Genomic DNA, 14,631 nt, shown 5'->3' with positions numbered 1-14,631 from the left:
GGAGGCACTGTTTCTATAACTCCAAACATCAGATCAGTGGCCACTTGGCCAAAGACCTCTGTTTGGCAAATCACAAATGAACTTCACTCACCTGGGAGGATAATATTTGTCAATAAGTGTGAGAAGTAGAGAGAGTGACCTGACTGCAACTCCCAGGAGGCACTGGTTCATCAACTCCAAACACAAGACCAGTGTTCACTTGTACACATACCCCTGTTTGGTAACTCTCAACTAAAGTGTACTCACCTGAGAGGATACTATTTGACAAGTGTGGGAAGTAGAGAGGGTTACGTGTCTGCTAAGGCCAGCAAGGCCCTGTGTCTGTAAATCCAAACACCAGGCCCAGTGTACGCTTGTTTGGTAATTCTCAAAGAAGTTGACTCACCTGGAGGTAGAATTTTTCAAGTGTGTGTAGTAGAGAGAGTGATGGACTGCAACTGTCATTATAGGTGTCCTTTCTATCTGTTGGTCCTGAAGACCCCATATCCATAAGAGGGTCTAAACGTCGTCTACTTTTTTGGTGAACCTAATTAAGTACAACCCCTTGTTATGAATCGGGTTATTCAATATGAACAATTGATGGTTTTAGGTCACTTTATTGGGGGGTTGAAGGAAGCCTTAGTTTTGTATGGACTTGTGTGGATTGTTTTACATTAGTTGGTGTTTGGGTTCCTGGTTATGGGCTCCATGTATAACTTAAAAGATTATACTTTGTTGATTAAATGCAAATTAGGTACAAAAACTAAATTATTCCCTTTAAACGTTTGAAGACTCTGGCCCTCATTCCAACCCTGGTGGTCGGTGTTAAAGCCGCGACCATACCGCCGACAGGCTGGCGGTCCAAAAAATGGAATTCTGACCCTGGCGGTTACCACCAACAGAGACTGCTGCTTCAACACTCCGACCGCCACGGCGGTACAAACAAACAGCCTGGCGGTCGCCGCCAACAGCCCGGCGGGAGACAATGTACCGCCTACCCGATAACGACCCACCAATCTGCCACCTTTTCCGGGGCGGGAGCCCCGCCGATAAAAACGGCGGAAACAGACTACGAACGGGAAAACGCTCACCTCCACATACTCCACGCGAGATTCCGGCAGTATGGAACCCGAGTTACAGGTCATCCCCGCACTCCTATACCTGCTCCTGTACCAGGAGCACGCCCGGCGGCGCGGAAGACATCGGTGAGTACTGCACCTACGACACAGGGGAGGGAAAAGATTACCGGCACACACCCACCCACCCACACCCACTACAACACACACATCAATGCATTCCCACAGATCACTGTCACAACCCACAAACCCCCCCCTCCGAAATAATGCAAAGACCAAAAGAAGAGATCTTAAACGGGCAGATATATTGAAAAATGGACAGCAGTAATCCAAATAAATAAATAAACTATGTACAAAATATATACATCTACTATATGTAGTCCAACCACTGTCCGTGGACCATAGGGGTCCTGAGCAAAGGGGCAAGGCCCAGTCCCACAACAAGAACTCCACGGAGAGAACACTGCAGGGGCATCAGAAAGAAAAAAGGACAGGCACCTCAGGGGGAAGGGAAGGGGAGGCACCTCAGCCACTTGAGTACACGACGCCAGATCCACGAGGGGACTCCATGACCACTGGCCCATCCTGGGGAGAGCAAAGCCACAGTCCATACAGTCCATACAGTGGGTGGCCTGCCCACTGGCCCATCCTGGGGAGTGCAAAGCCACAGTCCATACAGTCCATACAGTGGGTGGCCTGCCCACTGGGCCATCCTTGGGAGAGCAAAGCCACAGTCCATACAGTCCATACAGTGGGTGGCCTGCCCACTGGGCCATCCTGGGGAGAGCAAAGCCACAGTCCATACAGTCCATACAGTGGGTGGCCTGCCCACTGGGCCATCCTGGGGAGAGCAAAGCCACAGTCCATACAGTCCATACAGTGGGTGGCCTGCCCACTGGGCCATCCTGGGGAGAGCAAAGCCACAGTCCATACAGTCCATACAGTGGGTGGCCTGCCCACTGGGCCATCCTGGGGAGTGCAAAGCCACAGTCCATACAGTCCATACAGTGGGTGGCCTGCCCACTGGGCCATCCTGGGGAGAGCAAAGCCACAGTCCATACAGTCCATACAGTGGGTGGCCTGCCCACTGGGCCATCCTGGGGAGTGCCAAGCCACAGTCCATACAGTCCATACAGTGGGTGGCCTGCCCAGTGGGCCATCCTGGGGAGTGCCAAGCCACAGTCCATACAGTCCATACAGTGGGTGGCCTGCCCACTGGGCCATCCTGGGGAGTGCAAAGCCACAGTCCAAACAGTCCATAACAGACTCCACTGCCACTGGAGGAGGCATGTTGGCCAGAGGACATCCTGCAGCCCTGCCCGAGACAGATCCTGCCCTGCCACGTCTGCCAAAGGGCCAGCGGTTCTTGCCTGGAAGGGCCCAGTTTAGTGGTTCTTGCCTTGAAGGGCCCAGTTCAGCGGTTCTTGCCTTGAAGGGCCCAGTTCAGCGGTTCTTGCCTTGAAGGGCCCAGTTCAGCGGTTCTTGAGACGGCGGTCCCCAGCGGAGCGGTGCTGGAGACGGCGGGGCCCAGTTCAGCGGTTCTTGCCTTGAAGGGCCCAGTTCAGCGGTTCTTGAGACGGCGGTCCCCAGCGGAGCGGTGCTGGAGACGGCGGCCATTCTATGGCCAACTGCTCATTGCCTGGTGGTGCCCTCCTGGGCAGCGGGGATGGTGCTCCTTCAATGCCCACCTGGGCTGTGGGTGGTGGGGCCCTCCTGGCCAGCTGGGCTGGGTCCTCCCTGGGCAGCGGCTATGGGGGTGGTGGGCTCTCCCTGGGCAGCTGTGACGGTTCCTCCCTGGGCAGCGGCTATGGGGGTTGTGGGCTCCTCCTGGGCAGCTGTGACGGTTCCTCCCTGGGCAGCGGCTATGGGGGTTGTGGGCTCCTCCTGGGCAGCTGTGACGGTTCCTCCCTGGGCAGCGGCTATGGGGGTGGTGGGCTCTCCCTGGGCAGCTGTGACGGTTCCTCCCTGGGCAGCGGCTATGGGGGTTGTGGGCTCCTCCTGGGCAGCTGTGACGGGTCCTCCATGGGCAGCAGGCCTGCTGCCTGACTTCTCCGCCTTGCTGCCCTTGCCCTCCTTAGTCGGGAGTCTGTGGCCCTTTCCTCCCTTTGGAGCTGTGGCTGTTGACGGTGGCTGGCTAGTGTCCTGGGGGGATATAGAACCCGGGCTCCTGCGGCGGCCCTTCCGCCTTCTGCTCCTCTTCCCAGGGGGTGGGCTGCCTGTCCCCTTGCTGCTGGGCGAAGATCCAGACATGCGGGCTGGTGGGCTCCAATACCCCTGCACCCTTGTCAAGGGGGCTGCAGGGCTGGTGGTGGCTGAGGTGCTCTTTTTACCCCGACGAGAAGGAGGGGGGGGCTCAGGGTCAGGAAAGAAGGTAGCAGTAGAGAGATAGATTTTCTTGGGACAATGGAGAGTGATAGGTACAGTGGGAATGGGAGTGGAGGGAGAGGATGTGGTTGTAGGTGAGTGACGTTTGCTGTCTTTGGGTGCAGGTGCAGGAGGGATAGGCTGTTGTGAGGTGGATGGCTGTTGGGTGGGTGGGTGGCTGCGTTTGTGTGGTGTGGAAGAGGGGGTGACAGACACAGTGGGAGAGGACACAGGGGACGTGTAAATGGCAGTGGGGGTGGTGACTGCACGTGTGCGGACTGTACTGGAGGGTGTGCTGGTCATGGAAACACTGGCTGATGGTGAGGTGAATGAAGGTGTGAGTGTAGACGTCACAGGGAGGGAGGAGGGAGACGAGGAGGTGGGGGTCACAGAGGTGGTAGTGACTGTTGGCATGTCTGCATCGGAATGTTGCTTGTGTGAATGTCTGCGTGATCTGTGGTGCTTATATTTGGATGAGCTGCTCTTGGGTGTTGAGGTGTGTGCAGGCTGGTCTGATGGTGTGGGTGGGACAGGCAGAGGAACAGGAGACTGGGAGGAGGGAGTTAGTAGAGGGAGGCAGGAGACAGGGACAATGGCTGCCGTCAGTGCTGAGGCCAGAGCCTGGAACGATCGTTGATGGGCAGCCTGACCCGAATGAATGCCCTCCAGGTACGCATTGCTGCGATGAACCTCCCTCTCCACCCCCTGGATGGCATTCAAAAGGGTAGACTGCGTTCGGAGGAGGTCAATGACCTCCTCACTGAGGGCAGCGGGGGTAACAGGGGCAGGGCCTGAGGTGCCTGGGGCGAAGGAGATGCCCGGCTTCCTGGCAGAGCGGGCAAGGGGCGAACGCTGAGGGGCTGCTGGGAGGGCGGAGATGGTGCGCTGGGTGGCGGCTGTACCTGTAATGGCGGGGGGCACGGATGGTGCCACCCCCGCAAGGGAGCTCCCTTCCGAGGACGTGTCCGTGTCGCTGCAGGCTCCAGTCGTCCCCGTTGTGGAGCTCCCCTCGCCCTCCGTCTCACTGGTCCAGTCAGACTCTGTGGCATGGCCCTCCTGGGCCATGTGAGATGCAGCTCCCTCCTGCCCCGATGCCACTTCTCCTCCGCCTGATGATGCTGATGCACACAAGCACAGAAAGACAAACAAAAAGGGGGGGGGAGAGAGAAATAAAGAGATTTTGAGTACATGGATCACCGGTACAGTTAGCGGACATGACAGACACAGATGCCCCCTGCACTAAGTTGCGCACTTGGGGTCCGCTACGCATTCCGTGGAACATGCCCTACACGCCTAGAGTTGACAACTGCACCCATGGATGACACGGCCCAGGGATGGCTGTACTGGCACACTACTGAGGGTGGTGGCTGGGGACACAGGGGCTTACGGGGGTGCCCAGCCTACAGATATCGCCCTGGCCTAGGGGGACCCACAGCCCTCCTCCCCCACCCAGACACCTCCACTGCGCGACAACAGAGTAGATTATGCTTGTACTCACCCCCTTGTGTCTGCTGTGCTGCCCTCACGCGCCCATCCAAATCAGGGTAGGCCACCGCCAGGATCCGGAACATCAGGGGGGTCAGTTGACGGCAGGCACCCCGCCTACGTTGGAAGGCCATCCCCAGCAGAGACTCGGCGGTCTTCTTGGTCCCGCGGCAGATGTCCTCCCACCTCTTGCGGCAGTGGGTGCCCCGTCGATGGTGGACCCCCAGGGTCCGGACTTCCTTGGCGATGGCACGCCAAATCCCGATCTTCTCATGGGCGCGGACCTATGTGACACGTACAGGGAGGGAGAAATACCACGTTCAAGTTTGTCTGCATTTTCGTTGCCAGTGGCCCAACGCCCCCCATCCCCGCCAGGCCCCCCGCCAGGCCCCCCCGCCAGGCCCAACGCCCCCCATCCCCGCCAGGCCCCCGCCATGCCCCCCGCCAGGCCCAACATGCCCCCCATCCCCGCCATGCCCCCCGCCAGGCCCAACATGCCCCCCATCCCCGCCAGGCCCAACATGCCCCCCATCCCCGCCAGGCCCCCCGCCATGCCCCCCGCCAGGCCCAACATGCCCCCCATCCCCACCATGCCCCCCGCCAGGCCCAACATGCCCCCCATCCCCACCAGGCCCCCCGCCAGGCCCAACATGCCCCCCGCCAGGCCCCCAGGCCAGCCAGTGGCCCCAAATCCATATTGAATTAAACTCACTTGTTGGTCTGGAGGACCGTAGAGTAGCGCATACTGGGGGAGGACCCCATCCACAAGTTTCTCCAACTCTTCTCCAGTGAAGGCAGGGGCCCTTTCCCCAGTCGCAGCAGCCATTGTCCCTTCCAGACCGAGGTCACAGCAACACTTGCAGTATAGGTCCTCTCCTGTGAAAGTTCAAGTCGCGAGTGAATAAGTAGATAGAAAATGGCGGTCACGCCCGCGGCGGTGCATACCGCGGCGGGGCGTACCGCCACCGCCGGCGCACTTTGCCATTGGCTCCTGATACCCATAGGCTTCAATGTTATCCAATGCGGCTTCGCGCCGCGGTCTTCGACCGCCTACCGCCACGGTGTGCCACGCCAGCGCATTGACCTCACATCCCATTGTCACACGTCACAGGTCAGGCAGCCGCCATTTCGAGGGTCCACATGGCTCAATTTCAACTGCGTCACACAGGCCTAGGCCTTGCATAGCCACTCATACACGCCATTCACTGCATAGAGAATCGTTTACTGTGCAAGCTGTGAGTACGTACCTGTGGGTTGCTTGACTGTGTGCTCCATGTTGTCGTTCCTAGGCACCGTCCGCTGGGTTTGGCGAGGAGAAGGAGGAATCCTCCCGTGTACAGACCGCTGGTGGACCTGTCGACAATGGAAGCACGCCACATTATCCTGACCTACCGGCTTGACCGTGCCACTATACATGAACTGTGTGCCCAGCTGGAGCCCGACCTGATGTCCCCCATCCGCCAACCCACAGGGATTCCCCCTCTGGTGCAGGTCCTGTCAGTACTCCATTTCTTGGCAAGTGGGTCATTTCAGACAACAGTGGGAATTGCTTCTGGGATGTCTCAGCCCATGTTTTCGAAGGTGTTATCCAGAGTGTTGTCTGCCCTGATGAAATACATGAGGAGCTACATCCTTTTCCCTGAGGTGGGCGAATTGGCTACAGTGAAGGGTGATTTCTATGCCCTTGGACATATTCCCAACGTCATTGGTGCCATTGATGGGACCCATGTGGCTTTGGTTCCCCCCCAAGAAAGTGAGCAGGTGTACAGGAACAGGAAAAGTTACCATTCTATGAACATCCAGGTGGTGTGTTTGGCTGACCAGTACATCTCCCATGTCAATGCCAAATTCCCTGGGTCAGTGTATGACGCCTACATCCTAAGGAATAGCAGCATCCCTTACGTGATGGATTAGCTAGAGAGACACCGTGTATGGCTATTGGGGGACTCTGGGTACCCCAACCTGTCGTGGCTACTGACCCCAGTAAGGAATCCCCGGACCAGGGCAGAGGAACGGTACAATGAGGCCCATGGGCGTACTAGGAGGGTGATCGAACACACCTTCGGCCTCCTAAAGGCCAGGTTTCGGTGCCTGCATATGACAGGTGGATCCCTAATGTACTCACCTAAGAAGGTGTGTCACATCATCGTGGCCTGCTGCATGCTTCACAACCTGGCTTTGCGCCGCCAGGTGCCTTTCCTGCAGGAGGATGGTCGAGACGGTGGTGTTGTGGCAGCTGTGGAACCTGTGGAGAGTGACGAGGAGGAAGACGACGGGGCTGAAACAGACAACAGGGACAGAATCATTGCACAGTACTTCCAATAGGACACAGGTAACAATTCAAACATAATTTAGTAAATGTAAACTACTCTCCTGCATCTCTGCTGCCTGTCTATTTGCCCCAGTGTATGATGACTGAGTTGTGGCTTTTCCCTCCCTATTTCAGATCTGGGGTCCCCACTACGAGTCCTGTGCTTCGTTTCCCCATGGACTACAGCTTTGTGGCAGCGGTTTGTTGACTTCACTATGTACAAGGACATATTTGCACTGTCATGTCAATTACAATATTTTGAAATCACAGCCAGACTCCAGATAGTTTTGTGCAAAATAGGTGTTTATTTCAGTGCTCAAAATGGGATGGGTGGTTTCAAGTGGGTGGGGGCTATGGTGAAGGAATGTCCATGGCAGAGTCCAGAGTAACAGTCACACAGGTGCATTGTCCATAGGCCTGTGGAGAGATAGAGCATGGGCAGTTCAAGGATGGACAGGGTGACAATGTGGGACAGTGGGATGACATCAGGTGGTATCCTTTGCTGGCGGGGGTCTTGACATCCTACTCTGTCTTCTTGCGAGATCTCAGGGCCCTCTTGCGGGGTGGTTCTTCTCCTGCAGGAGGTGGGGGTCTGGTGGGCTGCTGTTGTGCGGGGGCCTCCTGTCCACTAGCGCCGGCGGAGGTGGTTGGCTGTTCTTGGTCCAGGCTAGTGGCAGGGGCCCTTTGTTGTTGTTGAGTGTCCGTCCTGGAGTTGATGAGTTCCTGCAGCAGCCCTACCATGGTAACCAGGGTGGAGGTGAGGGCTCTGATGTCCTCCCTGTACCCCCGATAGTGTTCCTCCTGCAGTACCTGGATCTCCTGGAACCTGGCCAGTACAGTCGCCATCGTCTCCTGGGAGCGGTTGTATGCTCCCATGATGGTGGTGAGGGCCTCGTGGAGAGTGGGTTCCCTGGGCCCGTCCCCCCCTGTCGCACAGCTGCCCTCCCAGTTACCCTGTTTCCCTGGGCCTCTGCCCCCTGGCCGGTGTGCCCACTACCACTGCCCCCAGGTCCCTGTTGTTGTTGGGGTGGTGGGTTATCCTGGGTGCCCTGTAGTGGTAGACACACCGCTGATTGACGCGCCCTGGAGACAGAGGCATGGGCCCGCTGGGTGGGAGCTGTGCTGGTGTTCCCAGAGGGGTTTGGGTCTGTAGTGGCCTGTGGCTGTCTGAGGGGAACCGACTGTCCAGAGGTCCCCGATGGTCCGGGCTGGTCATCAGTGTCCAGGTCGACAGAGCTGCTGTCATCGCTGACGGCCTCTTGGGTGGGGGGTGTGGAGAATTCTGGGCCCTCCGTGGCGGTGTGTTGGCGGTCGGGTCCTGCAGGGGTATAGAGGTATGGTTATAGTTTCAATGTGTGCCATATGGGTGTATCTGTGGGTTCCCGTGTCCCCAAGTGCTGGCATTCGTGTGTGGGGGCTTTGGTGAGGGTGGCTTGTGGGGGGGATGTGTATATGCATTGGGCATGCTTTGGTGATGGGTGTCCATGCTTAGTGGACGCATGCAGGCCTAGGTTTTGGGATGTGTGGGTTGTGATGGTGAGACATTGGCAGGGAATAGGTGTGCTGGGGGTGGGGGTGAGGATGGTGGTGGGGGTGAGGATGGTGGTGGGGGTGAGGGTGGGGGTGAGGATGGGGGTGGGGGTGAGGGTGGGGTTCGAGGATGGGGGTGAGGGTTGGGGTATGATTTGGCATGCACGGGGGGGGAAGCAGTATTGAAGCTTCAACTTACCAGAATCCATTCCTCCGCCGACTCCTGCGAGGCCGTCAGGATGCAGGATGTTCAAGACTTCCTCCTCCCATGTTGTAAATTGTGGGGGTTGAGGTGGGGGTCCTCCGCCAGTCTTCTGCACGGCGATGTTGTGCCTGGATACCATGGAACGCACCTTCCCCCGTAGGTCGTTCCATCGCTTCCTGATGTCTTCCCGATTTCTGGGGTGCTGTCCCACAGCGTTGACCCTGTCGACAATCCTCTGCCATAGCTCCGTCCTCCGGGCAATGCTGGTGTATTGGACCTGTGTGCCGAAGAGCTGGGGCTCTACCCGAACGATTTCCTCCACCATGACCCTGAGTTCTTCGTCTGAGAAGCGGGGGTGTCTTTGGGGTGCCATGGAGTGGTATGTATGATGTGTGGGGTGGAGTATGTGTAGTTAAGTGTGATGAGTGTGGTGGTGTGTGTTGTTTTGTGTGTGGATATTGTGTGGGTGATGGTGTAGTGTGCCTCTGTGTGATGGTGTTCTATGATCGCTGCTGTGTCTCTCAGTGCTTCTTTTTGGATTTTGGTCGATGGGGTTTGTGGGTGATGTGGGTGTGTGTTTTATATTGTATTGTGTGTGTGGGAGTGGTGTGTGTATGTGTATCAGGTGTGTGGAATTCAAATCGTCCAATGTTGCTGAGTTTTGTTCGTTTGTGTGTATTCTGACCGCGGCGGTGTGTACCGCCAATGGAAAACCGCGTTTGAAAGACCGCCGCGTGGATTCGTGGGTCAGAATGGCATGGGCGTATTTCTGTTGGCGTGACGGTGGAGGTTTGGTCACCTCCACTTTTCCGCCGACCGCTGGTCTGGTGGTCTGTTGTGGCTGTCGGATTTTCGGAGGTTTGGCTGCTGCGGGTCAGAATGACCGTGGCGGATTACCGCGACCGCGGCGGAATTATGGAGGATTTCTGACCGGCGGTAAGCGCCTTTTACCGCCGAGGTCAGAATGACCACCTCTGTGTCTTTTAAATATCATCAAGAGCTTTTCTTTCTGTTATCCTGATATTTATTATCAAGGTATCTACGTTCTTTCATTACATATTAATATATTGTTGGACAAGAAACAATGTTGTTTGATATATATTGTATACCCTAGGTGCTTTAGTACTAGGACAGCCTTCGTTGTATGTTGCGAGACAGCACGCTGGCTTCACAGCAAGGGCGTTATTCTTTTTTATGTATTGTACGTCTGCCATGCAAAAATACAGGGTTTTGAATTATATTGGTAGTGAATAGGATTTCAGAAAGGGAAGCCCCATTATACACTGATGAATATATAGCCAAGATGGCAAGTGGTCCATCTTTGTTTTCTGCTCAAGTAAACAAACCAAGTGACCCTAAGCAGATTCTTCTAGAGAAATTGGAAAAAGCCAAGAAGAAAAATGTTAGGACTGAATGATATGCTTGCATGCTCACAAAGTATCTGAGGGCTGGTATTATACCTCAAGGTTTAGTAGTCAGGAATGTCCCAGGTATTTTTAGAGAGGATACAAAATGTAAGATTGTGACTTTTGCAGCATTTCTGTCATGTGCACCCACCAATGGATGGTATTGGGGATTGAAATGGCTTTGGAATATTCTAGGGAAAAACTAGAAGAAATGGAAGCATTAGAGGGAGAACTACTAGGTAGTGATGGTGAGACTGAGGCCACACAGTTACTGGATAGACTGAATAAGACAATAGAGTACTATAACTGTTTTGAATTGAAAAAGAAAGAGGATAAAGTAACAAAATGTCAACATCAGGGCAGTGCGCGCTCTACGGGCGACTGGAATGCAAAAACCCAGAACTTCCAAGATAACATAATTCATGCATTATGCTGATGTGCTGTTGTTTAACCTTTTGCATTGCAGAGTTTAATCCTGAAGACTTATGTTCAAGGTGCTTATAAATACAGTTAATTTGCAATGTATTTCTGCAGGCTTTCAGAGTGTGTCAGGGTGTGGTCCCTTTCCAGGACCTCCTAGAAGCTTCCTCTGCAGCATGACTGTGTGTGGTTTGTGGGCTGGGCCAAGACTCTATATAAGGGAGCCAGCACAGCTGTACATGCTCACTATTCAAAGGTCCCGGTGCAGAGCAGCAGCAACTTCCTGAGCTCCTGTTTCGGAGGCCTACTTTGATCTTCCAGGCCTTGCCTGTCACTGTGCTGGTGATCCTTGATCAGGGCGGTAAGGCGTATGTCGGGCTGGACGCCCGATCCCGTTCTCGAAGGCTTTCGAGTTCTTGGGCCTAATTTTCATGATAAAAGATTTTACCTTGTACGTGTGAATATGTGCTTGGCTTTTTCTATCATTTGCATGCTGCTGTTCGAATCGGCAAGAAGCGCGATCCATTTCTTGTGCTTAACTCGTGATATTCATTGTGCGCTACCATTTCTTGGCATTCACATGGTGGCATTTGAATCGGCAAGAAGCACGATTCATTTCTTGTGCTTAACTCGTGATATTCATTGTGCGCTACCATTTCTTGGCATTCACATGGTGGCAATCGAATCGTCAAGACGCACAATTCATTTCTTGTGCTTAACTCGTGATATTCATTGTGCGCTACCATTTCTTGGCATTCACATGGTAGCATTCGAATCGGCAAGACGCGCAATTCATTTCTTGTGTTGAACTCTTGATATTCAGTGTGCGCTACTATTTCATGACATTTACATGGTGGTTTTTGAATCTGCAAGACGCGCAATTAATTTCTTGTGCTTAACTCATGATATTCATTTTGCGCTACCATTTCATGGTATTTACATGGTAGCATTCAAATTGGCAAGACACGCAATTCATTTCTTGTGTTGAACTTGTGACATTCAGTGTGCGCTACAATTTCATGGCATTTACATGGTGACTTTCGAATCGGCAAGATGCGCAAATCATTTCTTGTGCTTAATTCATGATATTCATTGTGTGCCACCATTTCATGGCAATTACAAGGTGGCATTCGAAACGGCAAAACGCGTAATTCATTTCTTGTGCTTAACTCATGATATTCATTGTGCGCGACCATTTCATGGCATTTACATTGTGGCATTCGAATCGGAAAGACGCGCAATTCATTTCCCGCAATTGAACTTGATGTTTCAGATCGTTTGCAGTGTGCGCAATCATTTCATGGCATTTGCATTTTCTTGTTGAAATCAGCAATGTGTGCTATTCATGTTTCTGCATTTAAAAACTAAGGGGGTCATTACAACCCTGGCGGACGGTGTTAAAGCGGCAGTAAGACTGCCAACAGGCCGGCGGAAAAAATTGAATTAAGACCGTGGCGGAAACTGCCAACAAAGACAGCCACTTTAACACTCCGACCGCCACGGCGGTACAAACAAACAGCATGGCGGTCACCGCCAACAGACAAGCGGAGGACAATGTACCGCCCACAGTATCACAACCTACCAATCCGCCACCTTTTCCGGGCCGGATTCACCGCGAACAAAAACACGGCAGAAACAGGACTTCGAAGGGAAAACGCCCACCTCTACACACCCCACAAGGAACCAGTGCGCCATTGAACCAGAGCTGCACATTTTCCCTGCCCTTATCTTCTTGCTCCTCTACCAGGAGCACGAACGCCGGCGGCCAAGACCGCAGTGAGTACTGCACCTACGACACAGGGGAGGGGAAGGGAAAAAACAGGGACACACACATGCAACACTTCCACCCCCACCCTCACCCACTACAACACACACACTAACACAGCATGATACATTACAGTTAGACCCACCAAACCCCCCGGAAGAATGCAAAGACAAAAGGAAATGAGTGCAACCATTGTAATATATTAAAATCCAGTACGCAAAAATATATATACACTATTAACAAATTTATACACCAAGAACAGTAGTCCAGGTATTGCTCCATTGAAGTCTGTGGAACACTGGGCCCACACGGCATGGGCGAGGTCCACACTCAATACCCGAACATGACGGAGAGAACACGGCAGGGGCATCAGATAGCAATAAAACAGGCACCTCAGGGGGAAGGGAAAGGGGGAGCACCTCAGCCGGTTGAGTGCACAACGCCAAATCCACGAGGGGGCCCCATGCCCACTGTGCAATCCTGGGGAGTACAAAGCCACAGTCTCTCAGGTCTCTACAGTGGGTTGTTTGCCCACTGTTCAATCCTGGGGAGTGCAAAGCCACAGTCTCTGAAGTCTCTACAGTGGGTGGTTTGCCCACTGTTCAATCCTGGGGAGTGCAAAGCCACAGTCTCTCAAGTGGATAACAGTCTCCACTGGTTCTGGAGGGGGCTTTGTGCCCAGAGTGCTTCATCCTGCCAAGGACAGAGGTAGTGGATGCCTTTCTCCACTGGTTCTAGAGGGGGCTTTGTGCCCAGAGTGCTTCATCCTGCCAAGGACAGAGGTAGTGGATTTAAATCTCCACTAGTTCTGGAGGGGGCTTTGTGCCCAGAGTGCTTCATCCTGCCAAGGACAGAGGTAGTGGATGTAAATCTCCACTGGTTCTGGAGGGGGCTTTGTGCCTAGAGTGCTTCATCCTGCGCGTGGCGGACACAGTAGCGTCAGTGCCCTTGGCGCTCATGGGCCAGCGGTGCTTGTGGCGGCGGTGTCCTGTTCAGCGATGCTTGTGACGGTGGTGTCCTGTTCAGAGGGCAGTGGTGCTTGTGGCGGCGGTGTCCTGTTCAGCGGTGTTTGTGGCGGCGGTGTCCTGTTCAGCGGTGTTTGTGGCGGCGGTGTGCTGTTCAGCGGTACTTGTTGCGGCGGGGTCCTTGGCAGCGACTCAGCTGCTTGCGGTCCTGTCTGGCCCAGCGGGGCTGGTGCTGGCGGTCCTGTCTGGCCCAGCGAGGCTGGTGCTGGCGGTCGTTTCTGGCCCAGCGGGGCTGGTGCTGGTGGTCCTGTCTGGCCCAGCGAGGCTGGTGCTGGCGGTCCTGTCTGGCCCGCAGGGATGATGGCGGTGGCCTCCTGGGCAGCGGGGATGATGGCGGTGGCCTCCTGGGCAGCGGGGATGATGGCGGTGGCCTCCTGGGCAGCGGGATGATGCTGGTTGCCTCCTCGGCAGCGGGGATGATGGCGGTGGCCTCCTGGGCAGCGGGGATGATGGCGTTGGCCTCCTGGGCAGCTGGGCTGATGGTGGTTGCCTCCTGGGCAGTGGGGCTGATGGTGGTCTTCCCTGCTGTGCTGCTCTTCCCTGACTTGCTGAGTTTCTTGTGCCCCTTCCCCACCTTGGAAGGTGTCGCAGCTGACTCCACACTCCCACCTGTACCCCTGGGAGCGGCTTTCGTGGCTGGAGTCTTCCCCCTCTCCCGCCGGGCACTGGCCAACTTTTGATGCTTGACAGGTGGGGGACTGTCCGTGCTGCAGCTCCTTACCACACTGGCTGCCCTGCTACCTGGTGCACTCCAGAATCCGGTGACTACTGGCACCACTGGTCCCGGAGATGTTGTGGCCGAGGTGCTAGGTTGGGACCTGGAGAGTCGGGCCCTAGGAGACTGACGGGGTGGGGGAGGTGAGGGAAAGAGGTCAAGGGTGGACAGGAAACTTTTTTGGAAACACTGGGACGGGTAGCTGGAGGGGGTTTGGGAGTGGAGGAAGAGGTTGTAGGAGGTTGTAGGAGGTGTTCGTTTGGTGACTTTGGGTGAAGGTGCATGCGCTGGAGGCTGTTGTGAGGTGGATGGCTGTTGGGTGGGTGTGTGTCTGCGTTTGTGTATCTTGG

Source organism: Pleurodeles waltl, chromosome 3_1 (assembly GCF_031143425.1).
Source record: "Pleurodeles waltl isolate 20211129_DDA chromosome 3_1, aPleWal1.hap1.20221129, whole genome shotgun sequence".
Taxonomy (NCBI): domain Eukaryota; kingdom Metazoa; phylum Chordata; class Amphibia; order Caudata; family Salamandridae; genus Pleurodeles; species Pleurodeles waltl.
The sequence above is the reverse complement of the archived record's forward strand: the minus strand, read 5'-3'. Positions refer to the sequence as shown.